The following is a 21420-nucleotide window of genomic DNA, read 5'->3' as shown; positions in this document are numbered from 1 at the left end:
GAGAGAGAAAGGAAGAAGAAAAGGAGAAAGGGAAAGAGAAAAAGAAAAAGGAAGGAAAGAAGGAAGGAAGGAAGGAAGGAAGGAAGGAAGGAAGGAAGGAAGGAAGGAAGAAGGAAGGAAGGAAGGAAGGAGGAAGGAACAAGGAAGGAAGGAGGGAAGGAGGAAGAAGGAAGGAAGGGAAGGGAAGAAAGAAGGAAGAAGAGAAAGAAAGAAAGAAAGAAAGAAAGAAAGAAAGAAAGAAGAAAGAAAGAAAGAAAGAAAGAAAGAAAGAAAGAAAGAAATAAAGAAAGAAAGAAAGAAAGGGAGGAAGGGAGGAAGGGAGGAAGGAAGAAGGAAGGAAGGAAGGAAGGAAGGAAGGAAGGAAGAAGAAGGAAGGAAGGAAGGAAGGAAGGAAGGAAGGAAGGTGGGAAGGTGGGAAGGAAGAGAAAGAAAGATGGAAAGAAGGAAAGAAAGGAGAAAGAAAAACACATGCATGTTTGTATAAATAAATGTATATAACATATAAATGTGTGTTTGTATATGTACATATGTGAAAATGTACAAATATGCATGTGTGTGTATGAGTTTATTATGGCAGGAGAGTAGGACTTTTGACCACGATTAGTCTATATCTGATTAATTGAGGTTTTGTACAGATTTTGCTTAGCAATGGTTTTTCTATTTCATCTAAGATTTCCACACAGTTCAGGATTAAGACTAGTAGAGAGGAAGAAAGGGCTGCCTTGAAGTAAACAATGGTCAGCCTCTAACAGAGCCAGGGCCTTCTCCTTAGCAACCCCAATTAGCAGAGGACAAAGCTGCTCCATCTTCTTTCAAACTGACCTCAGCTGAAAAATTTCATGAAGAGTGAAAGAAAACAAACGCTAAACAATGCCACCACCCCTGCCATCTAAAAAAAAAAAAGAACAACTCTGCCAATGTTCCTTTTCTCCCTAAAGCAAAGCAGAGCTTCATAAAACCATGATTTTGCTACAGAAAAATGGCCTCAGTGAGTCATCTCCAGAAAGCTTCTTTGTTCTAATCCTTTTTTCATTTGCTCTTAAGGTTTTGGTCCCTACCTCAATAGCCTCCCGAGCATCTAACCAATTAGGGAAGGGAACAAGTGTTTACAGGATGGCTCTCACTCCTTCACTCTCATGGAAAATACCCAGCTCAATCAAGTCTGCAGAAATAATAAATACTGAGAGAGACATCTCTTTAGTTACTGCATTATGTGCTTAAATAATGGTCTAGGATTCTGTGTAAATTTCTAGTGATATTTCTCTTCTTAGGAAGTTTTCTTCAGACTTTCCCATAAATTCTCAATAAAAGGTTCCCCCGGCTTGCCTAAGATTCCCCTCCATTTTTTTAAAATCAAACACTGCTTTTTTTTGGGGGGGGGTCACTCTTACTTTCTGTCTTAATATCAATTCAAGAAGAAAAGGGACAAGGGCTAAGCTAACTGGAGTTAATGACTGCCCAGGGTCACAGAGCTAGAAAGTATCTGAGGACATATTTGAACCAGGACTCTGATCTCCAGGCCTGGCATTCTGCATTCTACTAAGCTACTGTTAAATTTAGTTGTGGTTGGACTTTGAATATTTATATAGGTGGTCACCAAGGATTTAATTTCTAAATCCCAAAATGAATTACTAAAATAAATGGAATTTATTGTATTTTATTTACAATAGAAGGAAGATATTAAAGAAGAGAGAAAAGGAGAGAGAGAGAGAGAGAGAGAGAGAGAGAGGAGAGAGAGAGAGAGAGAGAGAGAGAGAGAGAGAGAGAGAGAGAGAGAGAGAGAGAGAGCTCTGACTTCTGCTGATACCAGTTAGAAATTCTAAGCCCCAGCCAGGGAAAAGAATCTCAAGATGATGGGCTTTCAGGCTTCATGGCTCCAGAAAGGGTCATTAAGTCAGCTTTTCACTCACCAGTGGTGACCAACTAAAAGGGAAATGGTCTGAGGTCTCCTGCACGAGTTCCTCCAGGGTAGAGTTCCTCTTCCAGTCTCTCCTCAAGTGCCAGTCTTTACTCTGAGTCAGAGTTCTTCCATCTCACTCAAATCGAATGGAATCTTGAATATATCCTCTTCTGGCCACTGGTCCTCTTTTTCCAGATCTTTTTCTCTTGTGCCACCTCCCCTAAATTTCATGTCTACCAATCATAGCAGACGCTCTGCCTCTAGGACTGTCCAGAAGGCAATTAGTTGATTCTAATTCATTACCCACTATTGCACACATGGGTCACAGACTTCCAACTCATGATTAAGTGGGAGATTTACACCCTTGGTGATCAGATCTAACATGGGCAGATCTTCCCACTAAACTTTCAAATACTGTGCTTACATTTTTCTGGGGATTAAATCAGCAAATAGACATGAGGATTACAATTCAATCTTCACAATCAAGGAAGAGCTAAGTATCTTCATTGTTACAATCAGGGGAGAGCTAAATTCCATCTTCATGCTACCTAGCTGCCTAACTTATTTTAATAATTAATAAATAGCATATAATCCAAGAGAGTTAGTTACCTGAGCCAAGAAAGGGTTCCTGGTCACCAACCTAATGTGATCTCATCAAAGATGAGATTGAACCAGATCTTCTTGACTCCAAATCTAGCCTTCTGTCTACTTCAGGAAGAGATTTATGTTAAAGCAGTGAGCATAGCAAATAGAGCATTAATTAACCTTAGAATCAGGATTAAAGTTCTGTGTCTTAATCTCAGCAGGTAGATGATCAAGTTGTCTTCCATAACATCCTTCTGAATGCAAGTCATCATCAGTAACACATAACAGCCAGAATCCATGTCTCTCCTTTGGATTGTCATTTTCATTCTCCTGGTGCATATTCCTTATTAAACAGCATGTAAAATGAACAGAGAGCTAGTATCAAAATCAAGAGGACCCAAGTTCAGGTCCTGCCAAACATAAATAATGGGTTGCCTGGCCCTGGGCAAGTCACAACCTATCAATGCATGCAGCAATCTCTAAGATGAACAGTTAGATTCTAGTGTGCATTGATGGAGCACATTTCCTCACTGGGAGTTCCCTGAACTAATCAAAACATGCATTAGTTCTTAATGTTCATAATGACAACAAAATAACAGTACAAATTCCCCACCTAAGGGTCCTCCAATTCCTCACCAATGATGTGAAGGGGGTCCTGGATTCTTGAAGACCAGCAGTAGAGGACGAGGTATTTTCAGTCCTACCCATCCAAGAAGGCTTTAAGGCTAAATCTAGTGAACAGAGTTTGGAAAGAAACTAGGGACTGTAAGAGACAGAGCCAAGTCTTGTCCAAAGACCCACTGGGAGAGGTTTAGAGAGTCACTTCTGGGTGATGAATGTTTTGTCTGGACCTGCTCTCAAAAATGATCAATGAAAGCCAAGAAGGGTCATGACTTTTAGTGGATAGAGCACTTGTGCCAATGAACAGACTCTCAAGAAGCATAGTCACATCTATATTATAGAGAAAACACAGGCAACAATTTTCAATAAACGGTAAAGAAAACCATACTTAGGGACAAAGAAGATAGGAGTTATAGAAATTTCATCTTCTTCATAGAAGAAATAAAAAGCACTGCAAGCCTAGACAAAACATGTAACCTACTAGCAGACTCATTTATCCTTGGCTGCTGTTAAGGTACCCTCATTATTCTTTGGCCAAACATCAACAAAATAGTGGTGGATGGAATAAAGGACATCACCTTGCTGACAAAGGTCTGCATAAGCCAACACTATGGTTTTTCCAGTAGCAATGTGTGACTCTCAGAGTTGGTCCATGAGGAAAGCTGAGTATTGTAGAATGGATGCTTTCAAAACCTGGAGAAGATGTTGGAGAGACTCTTGTACCTCAATGACCTCAGATCAGTCAATACTTAAAGAAATAGATGCAGGCTATTGACTGGAAGGTCAAATACTAAAGCTGAAGCTTAATTTTTTGGCCACATAAAGAGAAGACAGGATTTATTGAAAAGACCCTGGTGTTGGGAAAGATTGTAGGTCAAAGGAGATGGGGTCAGCAAAGGAGAAGATGAAGAGATGATTTCATGGAAGTGATGAACACAAGCTTGGCCTGGCTCTGAGATAGAGGAGGACAGAAGGGCCTGACATGCTCGGGACCATTGGGACATGAAAAGTCAGACACAAGTGAACAAAGAGAAACCAGAAAAACAACAATAATGATGTAGATACTATGATCCATCTTCTCTATGTGCACTAGAATATTAACCGTAAAATCTTTGCAACTGTGTAGGGGACAAGGGATAGAGGAGGGCAGTTAAAGCCCAAAGGGAAAAAAAAATGTCTAAATGCTTATGGGTAGTGATCCACAACCTCTCTGACATATACAACTCTGGAATTACAAATGAATCTTTAGACCATAAACAAAGTAGTCTGGTGACTACAAGTCTCCTCATAAAACAGAGATTTTCCCCTTCAGTGGTTCTTCAAGCATTACTGTCTGAACTCAGACTGACCCAATACATATCCAATCCCTAATTACCACAAACTTGGCCAGTAAGAATGGAGAGTGATGTAAAGTTCTTAGTCCCTTGTCAATATGGTTACCAAATCATCTATTTGTTTATTTTTTTAACCCTTACCTTCCACCTTAGAATCAATACTGTGGGGACTTCCGGTCAAGATGGCAGCTTAGAGAAAGCTAAAGCTCCAGAAACCCTTCCTTACCGATCTCAAACAGAATGCTCCTAGGTCATCGAAATTCAAAACAAACAGTAGAATAGACCCCGGAAACACTCCTCCTGGACCTGGATCAAAAGGTATGGCCCCCCAAGAGTCAGAGCCCAAGATCACTTGGATATAAGGGGAAGGAAAAGGGAAGGTCCCAGGACCCATCCCCCCAAATCCAGAGTGCTGAGTCTGAGGCAGCAGCAGGAACCTCAGGGCAGGCAGGGAGGCCTCCTGAGCTGGCTGTTCTGAGGGCCGCCCTCTGAAAAGGACCTGAGCCAGTCAAGGGGGCACCCAGACAGCAGGGAGGCAGAGAGAGATGGGGAGCTTTTAGCCCCCTGACCAGAACCTTCCATCTGGGTCTCACTGAAGGTCGCTGCCTGAGGGCATACTCAGTTTGAGGTTAATCCTATCACCAGGCCTCAGAGCTCCAGGAAGCCAGGGCACCTCCCCCCTCAGAGTGCAGGGTCCTCTGAAACAACAGTAACCCTCAGGGCTGGCAAAAGGGCCTCGGAGCTGAAGGCCGAATCCTGAAAACAACCTGAGCCAGTCGAGGGGGCACCCAGACAGCAGGGAAACAGAGAGAGACAGGAGGAGCCTGTAGCCCCCTGAACAGATCCTTCCATCTGAGTCTCACTGAAGGTCCTTGCTGAGGGCATACTCAGTCTGAGGTTAATCTTATCACTAGCCCTCAGAGCTCCAGGAAGCTGCGGCCCCTCCCCCCTCAGAGTGCTGGCTGAGGCACAGAAACAAAGGTGAAGCCATAGAAGGGACAATCTGCCTAGGGCTAAAACTTCTGAACCCCAGACAGAGATAAGAAAATCTAATCCTCCCCACTCAGATAGAGATGGCAAACTCCACAGAAGCACAAAAAACCCAAAATTCCAAAAAAAACAAGAAGGGGGCGACTTTGGACACATTTTATGGAGCAAAAATATAAAACACAGAGGAGATAGAAGAGGAAACACAAGCAAATGCTCCGAAACCTTCCAAAGGAAATGGAAACTCTCCACAAACCCATGAAGAATATGAATCAGAAATGATAAAAAAAGATGGAAGCCTTCTGGGAGGAAAAATGAGAAATAATGCAAAAGAAATTCACGCATCTACAAAACCAGTTTGACCAAACTGAAAAGGAAAACCAGGCTTTAAAGCAAGAACTAATTAAGCACAGCCAAAAGACCAAGAAATTAGAAGGGAACATAAAATATCTCACTGACAAGGTGACAGATTTGGAAAATGGAGGGAAAAGAGATAATTTAAGAATAATTGGATTTCCAGAAAAGCCAGAAATAAACAGCAAACTCGACATCGTAATACAAGATATAATCAAAGAAAATTGCCCAGAGATTCTAGAACAAGGGGGCAATACAGCCACTGAGAGAGTTCACAGAACACCCTCTACACTAAACCCCCAAAAGACAACTCCGAGGAATGTAATTGCCAAATTCCAAAGCTCTCAAACAAAAGAAAAAATCCTACAAGAAGCCAGAAAAAGACAATTTAGATATAAAGGAATGCCAATCAAGGTCACACAAGACCTTGCAAGTTCTACTCTGAATGATCGTAAGGCATGGAACATGATCTTCAGAAAGGCAAGAGAGCTGGGTCTTCAACCAAGAATCAGCTATCCAGCAAAACTGACTATATACTTCCAAGGGAAAGTATGGGCATTCAACAAAATAGAAGACTTCCAACTTTTTGCAAAGAAAAGACCAGAGCTTTGTGGAAAGTTTGACACTGAAAAACAAAGAGCATGGAATACCTGAAAAGGTAAATATGAAGGAAAGGGAAAAGGAGAAAAATGTTATCTTCTTCTTTTACTCAAACTCTCTTCTATAAGGACTACATTTATATCAATCTATGTATACTAACATGTGGGGAAAATGTAATGTGTAAATAGGGGGGAAAGAAAGACCAAATAGAATAATCATTCTCACACAAAGATTCACATGGGAAGGGGAGGGGAAGGAAACTCCTATAAGAAGGAGAGGAAGAGAATTTTTACTTAAATCTTAATCTCAGGGAAATCAACTCTGAGAGGGAAAAACATCCAGATCCATTGGGATCTTGAATTCTATCTTACCCAACAAGGGTAGGGAGAAGGGAAAACCAAGGGAGGGAGGGGGGAGGGAAAGAGAGGAGGAGGGGGAGGGAACAAAAAGGGAGGGACTAAAAAAGGAAACATATCAAGGGAAGGGACAAGGGGGATTGGTTTAAAGTAAATCACTGGACTAAAAGGTAGAGCTGAAGAAGAAAAGGTTAGAATTAGGGAAGGATATCATAATGCCAGGGAATCCACAAATGACAGTCATAACTTTGAACATGAATGGGATGAACTCACCCATAAAATATAGACAAATAGCAGAATAGATTAGAATCCAAAACCCTACCATATGTTGTCTTCAAGAAACACACATGAGGGAGGTTGATACCCACAAGGTCAGAATTAAAGGATGGAGTAAGACCTTCTGGGCCTCAACTGACAGAAAGAAGGCAGGAGTGGTAATCATGTTATCTGATAAAGCCAAAGCAAAAATAGACCTGATCAAAAGGGATAGGGAAGGTAATTATATTTTGTTAAAAGGGACTTTAGATAATGAGGAAATATCACTAATCAACATGTATGCACCAAATAATATAGCACCCAAATTTCTAATGGAGAAACTAGGAGAATTGAAGGAAGAAATAGACAGTAAAACCATATTAGTGGGAGACATAAACCAACAATTATCAAATTTAGATAAATCAAATCAAAAAATAAATGAGAAAGAGGTAATAGAAGTGAATGAAATCTTAGAAAAATTAGAATTAATAGACATATGGAGAAAAATAAATAGGGATAAAAAGGAATACACCTTCTTCTCAGCACCACATGGCACATTCACAAAGATTGACCATACATTAGGTCACAGAAATATGGCACATAAATGCAGAAAAGCAGAAATAATAAATGCAGCCTTTTCAGATAACAAGGCAATAAAAATAATGTTCAGTACTGGTACATGGAAAACCAAATCAAAAACTAATTGGAAATTAAACAATATGATACTCCAAAATCGTTTAGTTAGAGAAGAAATCATAGAAACAATTAACAATTTCATCGAGGAAAATGACAATGGCGAGACATCCTTTCAAACCTTCTGGGATGCAGCCAAAGCAGTAATCAGAGGTAAATTCATATCCCTGAGTGCATATATCAACAAACTAGGGAGAGCAGAGATCAATCAATTGGAAATGCAAATAAAAAACTCGAAAGTGATCAAATTAAAAACCCCCAGCAGAAAACCAAACTAGAAATCCTAAAAATTAAGGGAGAAATTAATAAAATTGAACGTGATAGAACTATTGATTTAATAAATAAGACAAGAAGCTGGTACTTTGAAAAAACAAACTAGACAAAGTACTGGTCAATCTAATTAAAAAAAGGAAGGAAGAAAAGCAAATTAACAGCATCAAAGATGAAAAGGGGGACATCACCTCCGATGAAGAGGAAATTAAGGTAATCATTAGAAATTACTTTGCCCAATTATATTGCAATAAATACACCAATTTAGGTAATATGGATGAATATATACAAAAATACAAACTGCCTAGACTAACAGAAGAAGAAATAGAATTCTTAAATAATCCCATATCAGAAATGAAATCCAACAAGCCATCGAAGAACTTCCTAAGAAAATATCCCCAGGGCCTGATGGATTCTCCAGCGAATTCTATCAAACATTCAGAGAACAGTTAATCCCAATACTATACAAACTATTTGACATAATAAGCAAAGAGGGAGTTCTACCAAACTCCTTTTATGACACAAACATGGTACTGATTCCAAAACCAGGCAGGTCAAAAACAGAGAAAGAAAACTATAGGCCAATCTCCCTAATGAATATAGATGCAAAAATCTTAAATAGGATACTAGCAAAAAGACTCCAGCAAGTGATCAGCAAGATCAGAAGGGTCATCCACCACAATCAAGTAGGATTTATACCAGGGATGCAGAGCTGGTTCAATATTAGGAAAACCATCCACATAATTGACCACATCAACAAGCAAACCAACAAGAACCACATGATTATCTCAATAGACACAGAAAAAGCCTTTGATAAAATACAACACCCATTCCTATTAAAAACACTAGAAAGCATAGGAATAGAAGGGTTGTTCCTAAAAATAATAAACAGTATATATCTAAAACCATCAGCTAATATCATCTGCAATGGGGATAAACTAGATGCATTCCCAATAAGATCAGGAGTGAAACAAGGATGCCCATTATCACCTCTATTATTTGACATTGTACTAGAAACACTAGCAGTAGCAATTAGAGAAGAAAAAGAAATTGAAGGCATCAAAATAGGTAAGGAGGAGACCAAGTTATCACTCTTTGCAGATGACATGATGGTCTACTTAAAGAATCCTAGAGATTGAACCAAAAAGCTAATTGAAATAATCAACAACTTTAGCAAAGTTGTAGGATACAAAATAAACCCACATAAGTCATCAGCTTTTCCATATATCTCCAACACAGCTCAGCAGCAAAAACTAGAAAGAGAAATCCCATTCAAAATCACCTTAGACAAAATAAAATACCTAGGAATCTATCTCCCGAGACAAACACAGGAACTATATGAACACAACTACAAAACACTCTCCACACAACTAAAACTAGACTTGAGCAATTGGAAAAACACTAATTGTTCATGGATAGGACAAGCCAATATAATAAAAATGACCATCCTACCCAAACTTATTTATCTATTTAGTGCCATACCTATTGAACTCCCAAAATATTTCTTTACTGATTTAGAAACAACCATAACAAAATTCATCTGGAATAACAAAAGATCAAGGATATTCAGGGAAATAATGAAAAAAAAAACACATATGATGGGGGTCTTGCAGTCCAGACCTTAAACTATATTACAAAGCAGCAATCATCAAAACAATTTGGTATTGGCTAAGAGACAGAAAAGAAGATCAGTGGAATAGACTGGGGGAATGCAACCTCAGCAAGACATTCTATGACAAACCCAAAGACCCCAGCTTTTGGGACAAAAATCCACTATTCGATAAAAACTGCTGGGAAAACTGGAAGACAGTGTGGGAGAGATTAGGTTTGGATCAACACCTCACACCCTACACAAAGATAAATTCAAAATGGGTGAACGACTTAAACATAAAGAAGGAAACCATAAGTAAATTGGGTAAACACAGAATAGTATACATGTCAGACCTTTGGAAGGGCAAAGACTTTAAAACCAAGGAAGACATAGAAAGAATCACAAAATGTAAAATAAATAATTTTGACTACATCAAATTAAAAATCTTTAGTCCAAAAAAACCAATGTAACTAAAATCAGAAGGAAAACAACAAATTGGGAAACAATCTTCATAGAAACCTCTGACAAAGGTTTAATTACTCAAATTTATAAAGAGATAAATCAATTGTACAAAAAATTAAGCCGTTCTCCAGTTGATAAATGGGCAAGAGACATGGATAGGCAGTTCTCAGATAAAGAAATCAAAACTATTAATAGGCACATGAAAAAGTGTTCTAAATCTCTTATAATCAGAGAGATGCAAATCAAAACAACTCTGAGGTATCACCTCACACCTAGCAGATTGGCTAACATAACAGCAAAGGAAAGTAATGAATGCTGGAGGGGGTGTGGCAAAGCAGGGACATTAATTCATTGCTGGTGGAGTTGTGAACTGATCCAACCATTGTGGAGGGCAATTTGGAACTATGCCCAAAGGGCGACAAAAGAACATCTACCCTTTGACCCAGCCATAGCACTGCTGGGTCTGTACCCCAAAGAGATAATAAGGAAAAAAAAACTTGTACAAAAATATTCATAGCTGCGTTATTTGTGGTGGCCAAAAACTGGAAAACGAGGGGATGCCCATCAATTGGGGAATGGCTGAGCAAATTGTGGTATATGTTGGTGATGGAATACTATTGTGCAAAAAAGAATAATAAAGTGGAGGAGTTCCATGGAGACTGGAACAACCTCCAGGAAGTGATGCAGAGCGAGAGGAGCAGAACCAGGAGAACATTGTACACAGAGACAAACACACTGTGGTATCATCGAACGTAATGGACTTCTCCATTAGTGGCGGTGTAATGTCCCTGAACAACTTACAGGGATCCAGGAGAAAAAACACCATTCATAAGCAAAGGATAAACTGTGGGAGTAGAAACACCGTGGAAAAGCAACTGCCTGACTACAGCAGTTGAGGGGATATGACAGAGGAGAGACTCTAAAGGAAACCCTAATGCAAATATTAACAACATAGTAATGGGTTTGATTCAGGAACACATGTAATACCCAGTGGAATCACACGTCGGCTATGGGGGGTGGGGGGGAGGAAAAGAAAATGATCTATCTCTTTAACGAATAATACTTGGAAATAATCAAATAAAATATTATAAAATTAAAAAAAAAAGAATCAATACTGTGTATTGGTTCCAAGGCAGAAAAGTGATAAGGGCTAGGCAATGGGGGTCAAGTGACTTGCCCAGGGTCACACAGCTGGGAAGTGTCTGAAGTCACATTTGAACTTAGGACCTCCCATTTCTAGGCCTGGCTCTCCATACACTGAGCCACCCAGCTCCCCCCCCCCCCCCATCTACTTGTTTATGAGGAATGATGAGTTTGCCTTGAGAGATTGTCTATCTTTCAAGAAAGGAAATGCACTGCTTACCACTATGATCATGTTTTCCATCCTCCATTTTGTTGATAGGCCCATTTGGCCAAATGCCACTTTAGAAAGGGATGATGAATGATGGTCGTCTTTCACTATGTTGCCAACACCAGATGGACTCATATGTGAGCACAAGGAAAGAATGTCCCTCTCTTTTCCAGAAGTTTTTGGCCACAACTATCAATAGCTATCCCCATCCCCAATACTTGACAAGCAATAGTCCTTTTCTGAGCAGAAAGGTGTCCATTGTGACTATTATGTCAACAATCAAACAGGCAAACTTTGTGTAGAGAGATCAATCAAGGCTTATGTTACCAGCTATGGGGCCTTGGGTAAGTCACAAGCTTGAGCTTCTTCTGGAATAAGAGGACAAACTAGAAAGTTTCTTAAACCCTTCTCATTCATTCATTCATTCATTCCTACCAAAATGTATTCAGTTTCTAACCTGTGCAAAGGCATTGTAGTAGGCCCAAAGGGAGAAAAAGGCTTGATAAGACATGATTGCTGCCCTCCTGAAGCTTAAAGTCTATGCTAGATGGGATAAGAAATAAGAACAGACAATTAGGAAATATCACATTAATTCCATGCTAAGTGAATTAGCAATATACCAAGGGCTGTGATTAATCCATGTCATGAGCTTGAGCTGAATATATCCAGCTTTCTTTTAACTTGGTTAAGTGGTACAGGTCAGAGTGCCTACTGAGAACCCATTACCTCCCATCTTTGAATCCATACTATGTATTGGTTCCAAGGCAGAAGAAGAGTGGAAAGGATTAGGCAATTGCAGTTAATTGACTTGTCAAGGCTCTAAGGCCAGATTTGAATGCAGGACCGCCCATCTCTAGCTCTGGTCCACAATCCATTGAACCACCTTGCTTCCCTCTATGAAGTCTTTATATTGAGACAGATTTTCTCTTTTGGGCAAGGTTTATAACCTCCTTTAGGCATAGGAAAAATATATCAAAGGAGATTCTAACTCTTTGAGCTTCTATTGCATTTTCCAAATGTTGTCTGAAATTATTTTTCAAATCAACAAGGAGTGAGATCACTACTTTCTTGGGGTTTTGCCAACTTTTAGTAAGCAGCCCCTTATTCTTGGTGGAGACTTTCTGGAATCAAGACTCCTCAAGCTCCAAAGTCCCAAACCTCTTTTTGCAAACTGAATGATAAAGAAATAATCTCAAGCTTGGCAAAGACAATAGAGGGCTAGGACTGGAGTAAGAGGGTTCAATTTTAACTGCTAAAAACACTTACTGCTTATATGATAATGGACAAAACATAACTTTCCTTGCTTTAGACCACTCTTTAGGGTTATAAGAATGAGGGGGATGGTATCTACATGGGTAAAAGGTGCCCCTTCCCAATATTCCTTGGCAGATGAATGGCAGATTGTTCCAAAGTACACCTTAAAAACAGAACCTTGCCTTGCAGATGAAAATATCCCTTCTCTTCTGTATGTCTTTGCCTTTATATAAATGCATTTTCTTTTTTCCTCCACTCAGTCAAACTCTTGATTCCTTCAAAGCTCAACTCAAATACCAACTTAAGGCCCTTCCCTAGTCCCACTTTTCAGCTGGTAATGCCCACCCCCCCCAACTCATCTTTATTTTATACGTTAGTTCATTTCATCTTTATTTTGTATATACTTAGGATAACTAGCCAATAGACAAAAATATGAATAAATATCAATAAATATGAAACACCTACTATGTACAAGGCACTGAGCTAAGTGCTGAAGATAGAAAGAAAGGCAAAAGAAAGCAAAAGAGCTGAGAATATAATGGGGATTTATAGATCATAGATTTAAATAAGGGAAAGAAATTAGAAGTCTTCTAGGTCAGCATGCCCCCCCCCATGGAATCAGAGTTCAGCATGTTTTCTCCCCCTGTGGAATCAGAGCTGCTAGAAGGAAGGCACTACTTCCGTCTTTGGATCCCTTGCTCCTAGCACAGTGCCTAGCACATAGTAGGTGTTGAATCAATACCTACTGATTGAAACCTTCAGTGATTTCCATCCCCGCCCCACCACCATATAACTGAACAATTAGACAAACACCTAACTGCAGAGGCAAAGCAATGAATTCAACCCTCCAAAGTACCCCCTGGGGCCCAGCCCCACAGTAGCCCATAGAAAAAGTCACAGATTGACAGTCAGGAATCATTGTCTTAAAGGCATCAAGAAAGCAATTTTTGGTAGAGGAAGAAGCAAAAGGAGGGACAGAATGGATGTTGAATTGCATTTGCTTCAGTCTCTTCACTATTTTTAGTTTTTAGTTAGTGTTTTGTTTGTTTTTTTCAGGATCTAGTTTAAGGAAATACTCCAAGTTTGCATACTAGATGCTTTATAGATCCACATAGAAAATAAGAAAAAAAATGAGCTGGACAGCAAATTGGCCAAGAGTAAACTCCTTTCCCTAGCCAGCCTGCAACACACCAAACATAATGCATTAACAAGTCCCTCCAATTCATTCATCTTCCCTGGCTGCACTTGCTTCCCAGACTGTAAAGATGCCCAGTAATGAACATCCATCTTTTAAATGTCATTGAAACAACAACAAGGCTGCTACTTCAATGACTAAACAAGTTATTTTTTTCCACACTTAACAAAAAAAAAATCATCCAAAATTACTCCTTGGAAATAAAATCAAGATAAAATCAACTATGAAAGCAGTCACATGTCCATGTGCTCAAAAGGATAAGAAAAAATCAAGGCAGGTCCCATGACAATCAGACATAACAAATAACAATAATGCTAGGGGTCTAAAGCATCTAGCATTCATATAACACCATTGGATTGAACTACATCTCTCCTTCAAGATTTAAGTCCTAGCATCACAAGATGACTGAATGGGAACAATAAGGCATGGGTGTTCCCAAGACTAACTAAAAATTGAAAAGAGTTTGGCTTACCAATTTTTGAAATCCATTTGGAAGATTTGATTACTAATAAGTGCTAGGAGCACAGGGTCAGCAAGATAGTGGACCAGATATCCTCCGGTGCTCTTACAACTCTCACTCACCAAAAAGGAAGATGTAGAGTAATCACAGCTGAATCCACAAAACCAAAATTCCATATGAATTAACACACGTCCCAATACTCATCTTTAAAGTACTTAGATCATTCAATACATATCTCTCCCCTAACAATCCCCCTCACTCAAGAAAATACATAGATTTACCCCCTGACTTGTGTCTATAATTCATACTGAAATCTCATTTTCTGCGGGTCCCCACCAACAATGATGCAGAAAACATTGGTTCTACCCAATCACATGAGGCAGGATAGAATCATGTTTCTCTTCTGCTTGGGATGGAAAAGGTGATAAAACATGACTGGATCCAGTTCTGTCTCTCCACTCCCCCAAGGCTACTCAGGATAGGTACCCATCTGGTGAATACTAAATCCAACATTAGAAGAGTCTAGGGCAACTTTGCATTCCAATTTTGAAGGTGTCCCTATGAGCTAAGAGGAAGGAAAAAGATAGTAAGTGATCAAGGATATTAGGGGAAAGGATGAAACAACAAAAACTTCCCCTAAAAATCAAGAACAGCTTAAATAGCTAGAGGGATATTCGGTGCTCATGGCTGGGCCATGCCAAGATTATAAAAACGATAATATCAAAGTTAATTTAGATATTCAGTACATGAAGCAAACTACCAAAGGAATACCTTGCAAAATTGAGCAAAACTCATTTAAAAGAAGACAAAATATAGAATGTCAAAATAAATGATGGGGAAAAAAGATGGTAGGAAGAAGAATAGCACTTCCAAATCTCAAGCTATAGCCTAAAACAATACACATCAAAACCATTTGTCACTAGTTAAAAAATAGAAAAGTAGATCAATAGAACAGACTAGACAAGAACAAGAAATAATTGAACTCAATAAGTCAGTGCTCAATTAACCTGGAAACATAAATTAGCTAGGAAACAACTCCCTATATGACAATTGCTGGGAGAACTGGAAAGCAGTCAAAGGGAAATTAGGATTTGACCAGTGTTATGCACTATATTCCATGATAAATTCAAATAGACAATTCAAATGCATGAGCTGAATATTAAAGCTCATATTATAAAAAACGAAGCAAAGCAGACAATGTACCTTTCACAGCAAAGGGAAAGGGATGAATTCCAAATCAAACAAGGGAGAGAGGTCATTTACAAAAGATAGAAGAGATACCTTTTGATTATTAAAAATTGAAATATTCATTCATGAACAAAATGAATAAACTTCTCAGTCATCACTGCATGAGGCTGCCTGGACCTGGCCATCATCCTCATCTCCTTTTTGCTAGAAGCTTTAACTTTTTATCACCTGGAAGATGACTAAATGAATTGTGGTACCTCAATGTAATGGAACGTCACTGTGCTGAAATAATGAATTTGAGGGATACCAAGAAACATGGGAAGACTTTATGAGACCTGATGTTAAAGTAAGTAGAATTGAGAGAATAATATACATAATAACTCCAACAGAGTAAATAGACATGTCAATAACAACAAAATAAGATTAACAATCTTATTAAATTCTAATGAACAAACCCCAAAGAAGAATTAAGAATAGGCACTTCCTCCTGCTTCTTTGCAGAGCTGGGTAACCATAGCTGTGGATTACTGAAAATACTCTCAAACGTTTTCATTTTGCTACTGTTTTGCTGGATTTTCTTTCTTCTTTTTTAAAAATATCTTTATTGAAAAAGTTAGTTATGGAATGATGTGAGAGAGGGTTACAGTAAGAATTGAAGGTGGTTTAAAATTAAAAAATATTGGGGGCAGCTGGGTGGCTCAGTGGATTGAGAGTCAGACCCAGAGATGGGAGATCCTGGGTTCAAATTTGACCTTGGACACTTCCCAGTTGTGTGACCCTGGGCAAATCTCTTAACCCCCATTGCCCAGCCCTTTGTGCTCTTCTGCCTTAGAACCAATACCCAGTAATGATTCTAAGATGGAAGGCAAGGGTTTTAAAAAATTAAAAAAAAAACATTAAATTTATTTTTAAATTAACAGTAATACTCTTGCTTTCCAATGCCCTATTTTCAATATTTTTCAGGATGGCAACATATACATAATCCCAAAGATCTGTGATTGATTTGGTGGGGACATCCTTTCCAGTGGTGCAGATTAAATGTACCTCCAAGTCTGCATTTTACCTGAGTAGTTTGAGATGAAAAAAATAAATACCCACTAGATTACTTTTTGTCAATGAGACTAGCAAAAGACAAGAATTGTCTTTTTTTTTTATCCTTACCTTCTGTCTGAGGATCAACATTAAGTATCAGTTCCAAGGAAGAAAAGCAGTAAGGACTAGGCAATGGGGGTTAAGTGACTTGCTCAGGGTCACACATCTAGGAACTTTCTGAGGCCAGATTTGACCCAGGACCTCCTGTCTTTTGGCCTGGCTCTCTATCCACTGAGTCACTCAGCAGCCTCCATCAAGGACTGTCTTAAAGATCAAAGATTTTTTAACTGAAAGAGCCTCGAGGCTATTTAGTTCTATCCTTTCTTATTATAAATAAGGAAGGTGAGCTAAAAAGTGACTTGTCCAAGGTAACACAGGTAATAAGTAACAGACACAAAATAGGAAACAAGCCAAATATTCTGACTCTACAAGGAATGTTCTTTCCCCATTGCCTCTCTCTCCATTTGGCTTAGGCTGATCCTGGAAAACAGGGTCTGGTGCCAATTTTCTTGGCAATTAGCCCAAGTTTTCCCCCTGCTGGCATATCTAGCAAAACCCCAGGATCTCCTCCCTGCCATAATGAGTCTATTCTGACCCAGATAAACACATAACACACCTCTTTCAAAATTCCAGGACATCTCTGGACTCCATGATATTTGTGACTATCACTACCAAAACTTTTATCAGTGAGCTAATAGCTAATAACTTGAAGTCTTTCTCCACAAGGAAATGATACAGAGACCACTCCATCATGATCCAAATCACAATCTAAGGAAAGAGAAAATCCTCTATTACTCTTATCGATATCTTGGGACTCCAGCTAGCCTCCGGTGGCAATTATGCTGGCTGCCTCCCAGAGGCCTTTCTTCCAAAGATCTACAGCCTCTGTAGCAACAAAATTGGCAGGTCTGCCTGTCACTCTGGCTCAGAAAGGGGCAAAGGACAGGCTGACTGATTTCTGAATTAGGCATTGAGCAGATGAGAAAGATATGAGGTGCCTGGATTACCACAGACATGCTGGCCTCCTCCATTATGTGATGGTAATATTAAACAAGGAAGAATATTTAAAGGTCCCCCAACACTGAAAAACAACATATCATGGGAAGAAAGCTACCAGCATCATCTGGGTTGTACCCTAGAACATAAGTGAAAGGAAAGGTAACAGACAAGCCTTTCCCACCTCAACAACTCTGAATAGAACAGCTTTCCATACTCTCTGACTAAAGCCAATGGGATGTAGCCAGTGTGGAATGGCCAACCTGAGGGACACTGTCCATCCTTTGTTAGAGAGTATGGAGTAGAAAGAGCATTAGAATCTGGTATAACCTATATTATATTTACCACCTGGGAAGAAGAAGGGAAGAAGGAAGAGAATCTGAATCATGAAATGTCAGAAAACAGTTGTCACAAATTGTTTCTACATGTAAATAGAAAAAATTAAGAAACAGAGAAAAAAGGAAAAAGAAAGAAAGAAACAAAGAAAGAGAAGGAGGAAGATAGAGGGAGAGAGAGAGGGAAGGAGGAAAAGAGAGAGAGAGGGAACAAGGAAGAAAGAAACAAAGAAAGAGAAAGGAAGGAAGAAACAAAGGGCTAGAGAAAGGAAGAAACAAAGAAAGAGAGAGAGGGAGGGACAGAGAAAGGAAGGAATGAAGAAAGAATGAAAGAAAGGAAGGAAGGAAGGAAGGAAGGAAGGAAAGGAAAGGAAAGGAAAGGAAAGGAAAGGAAAGGAAAGGAAAGGAAAGGAAAGGAAAGGAAAGGAAAGGAAAGGAAAGGAAAGGAAAGGAAAGGAAAGGAAAGGAAAGGAAAGGAAAGGAAAGGAAAGGAAAGGAAAGGAAAGGAAAGGAAAGAAAGAGAGAGAGAAAGAAAGAAAGAAAGACAGAAAGAAAGACAGAAAGAAAGAGAGAGAGAAAGGAAGAGAGAGAGAGAAAGAAAGAAAGAGAGAGAAAGAGAGAAAGAGAGAGAAAGAGAGAAAGAAAGAAAGAGAGAAAGAGAGAAAGAGAGAAAGAGAGAGAGAGAAAGAAAGAAAGAAAGAAAGAAAGAAAGAAAGAAAGAAAGAAAGAAAGAAAGAAAGAAAGAAAGAAAGAAAGAAAGAAAGAAAGAAAGAAAGAAAGAAAGAAAGAAAGAAAGAAAGAAAGAAAGAAAGAAAGAAAGAAAGAAAGAAAGAAAGAAAGAAAGAAAGAAAGAAAGAAAGAAAGAAAGAAAGAAAGAAAGAAAGAAAGAAAGAAAGGATGGCAGGATGGAAGGAAGGAAGGAAGGAAGGAAGGAAGGAAGGAAGGAAGGAAGGAAGGAAGGACGGAAGGACGGAAGGACGGAAGGAAGGGAAGAGAAGAGAAGAGAAGAGAAGAGAAGAGAAGAGAAGAGAAGAGAAGAGAAGAGAAGAGAAGAGAAGAGAAGAGAAGAGAAGAGAAGAGAAAAGAGAAAGATTATATTAATATTTGGGACCAGAAAAACTGGGTGAGATCCTAGCTCTTCTTAGTACCTGTGTGACCTCTGGCAACTTGCTTCCAGCCTCAGTTTCTTCATCTATAATTTGAGAGGTTCAACTGAGTATTTTCTAAGGTCCCTTCAAGCTTCAGCTCCAATGACTGCCCTTTCAGAGAAAGAAAAGATAAGTTCATGAAGTCATTCATGATCTACCTGAACCCAAATCACCAGAGGAAATCCTGTCAATTGCATTATTGATCATGAGGGATTCTGGATAGCCTCCAGATGCAATAATGTTGGCTAGTTCCCAAAGGATCCAGTGAGCACAAACACAGAGAGAGAATACATCACTTATTAACACCTTCAAGGATGAAACAACTTTCATAACTCTGGTAGGGAGAAAATCCTAACCCTAAAAGGAAAGAATAGAACATTGTGACAATGTGACAAGAGTCTACTTTATCTCACTTCACTTTCTCCTCCTTTCTAACTTTTCTTTCCATATAAACAAGCACCTAATAAGAGGCTAATTGCTCCCATTTCTAAAGCTCCCGTTTCAAGGTTAACAAAGCACTTTGCAAATATTAATTTATAGGTTCTTCAGGACAACACTGAAAGGTTGTTCCTGCAGCTATAATCATCCTCATTTAACAGTTGAGGAAACTGAGGCTGAGAAAAATTAATTAATTTGTTGTCTAGGGTCAAAGAGGGAACAAAATATTAGCAGCTGGATTTGAACCTAAATCTGTCTGAAGACTAGTTCAGCATGCCAGCACCTAACCCATGCTGTCTCTCAAGCATTCATCCACTCTTTGAATATAGTCCCACAATTTCCTGCCTTCAGGCTGGCTTCCCCTTTGGGTCTTCTCATGCCAGCTCAGACTACCATACAGCCAGAAGAACATATAAGCATAATGCCACCAACGTTCTGAAACATCACCAGGCTGCTTAACACCTCCTTCTGTGCAAAGCTGTAAGGCCACTATTTCAAATACATCTGTAGCTGTTTAAAAGGTCCATCCCCCTGAGGGGTGGGCCAGGATCCACCCTGAACGCTCTCCTTTTCCAGCATGTTTCTTTTTGCTTGGTGTCAGTTTTTATGATTTAGCACAAACACATTCACTGGCTGGGTTATTACTATTACTACCATAACATGCCCAATATTTTTGCAAGCATGATAAAGGGTAATAGAAAACCTTTTCTTGTTTATTTTAACAGTGGAGTGTTACTTGTGCTTAAATGAAGCCTGAAATTAGTGCTCAGCAGTGGAATTTTTTTTCTTCGGAACAGCAGATGATTCCACTGGCTATAACTCTGAGCAGAGTTAAGCTAGCCACATGCCGAAGACCCTGTTAAGAAGTTGTCATGGTCTGGTGGTCAGCACGTAATCATGTCTTCTCAGCATGGTGGTTTGCTATCACACACTACCAAAACATATAATAATAACCAGAGCGGACATTTATAGGCTGCTCCAAGGTTTGCAAAGCCCTTTAAATACATTATCTCATTTGATTCTCACAATTTGCTATGATAGGTGCTATTATTATTCCCATTTACATAAGAAAACTGAGGCTTAGCAGGGTTTAGAGACTGCAAGATCATGCATTTAGAGGAAGAGAGGTCATCTAGTCCAACCCTCCCATTTTACAGATGAGGAAACTGAGGCCCAGAGAGGTATAATGAATGGTCAAATCCAACTTTTCCTGACTTTAACTAGACAATCTCTTCCATCCTGTTTTACTAATTCCCATCAACCATACAACTCTCCGAAGATCAAATACAAGAATCACAAAAGCAGAATATTGCAAAGATTTCCATGGCACTCTTCTAGGCACTGGGAGCTAAGAACCATGATGCCTTTGGACTAAGGGCCTGCTTCTCTTTCCCTCTTCATAAGAAAATACTTGCCAACAATCAGAGCTTAAACTGGAGGAGTCCCCTATCTCTTGGCCAAGGGCTAGTTTGTTCCTCACTCCTGAGATACATCTCCGGTTGCATTGCTTTAAAGTGCAGTCCTAAGCTCCAGAGATCCCAGGTTGTAGTGGAGGCACCCAGAGAGAGGGAAATGGCACAGCATAGAAGAGCAGGGAGAGGGGCATATTGTCATTTTCATTTCAAGTCTTCATTTTCCAGGGTTTGTGGGAATTTGAGAGAATGTAAAAGTCCAATGAAAATCCTAGCTTCTCAATGACGGCATCATTATTATTCTAAACATTTGAATAAACAAAATATGGTTGAATGTTTATAGCTGGGGGGGGTAGATTTAGAGATTGAGGATCTGGGTTCAAACTCTGACTCAGTCACTTATTAGAAAGCTACATGTTGTTGTTGGGGTTTTGTTGTATACAAATTTTTGTGACCCCATTTGGGGTTTTCTTGGCAAAAACACTGGTGTGGTTTGTCATTTCCCTCTCCAGCTCATTTAGCAAATGAGGAAACTGAGGCAAA

At 39.3% G+C, this 21420-nt stretch overlaps 1 protein-coding gene across 15 annotated transcripts in view; it reads right to left on the bottom strand.

The window, feature by feature from the left end:
- Positions 1-21420, bottom strand: part of RBMS3 (RNA binding motif single stranded interacting protein 3) — a 1500462-nt gene that overhangs the window by 1364058 nt on the left and 114984 nt on the right. The gene's annotated exons all lie outside the window — the stretch shown is intronic.

Source organism: Monodelphis domestica, chromosome 5 (assembly GCF_027887165.1).
Source record: "Monodelphis domestica isolate mMonDom1 chromosome 5, mMonDom1.pri, whole genome shotgun sequence".
Taxonomy (NCBI): Eukaryota; Metazoa; Chordata; class Mammalia; order Didelphimorphia; family Didelphidae; genus Monodelphis; species Monodelphis domestica.
Note: the sequence above shows the minus strand (reverse complement) of the source record. Positions and strands in the feature narration are given on the sequence as shown.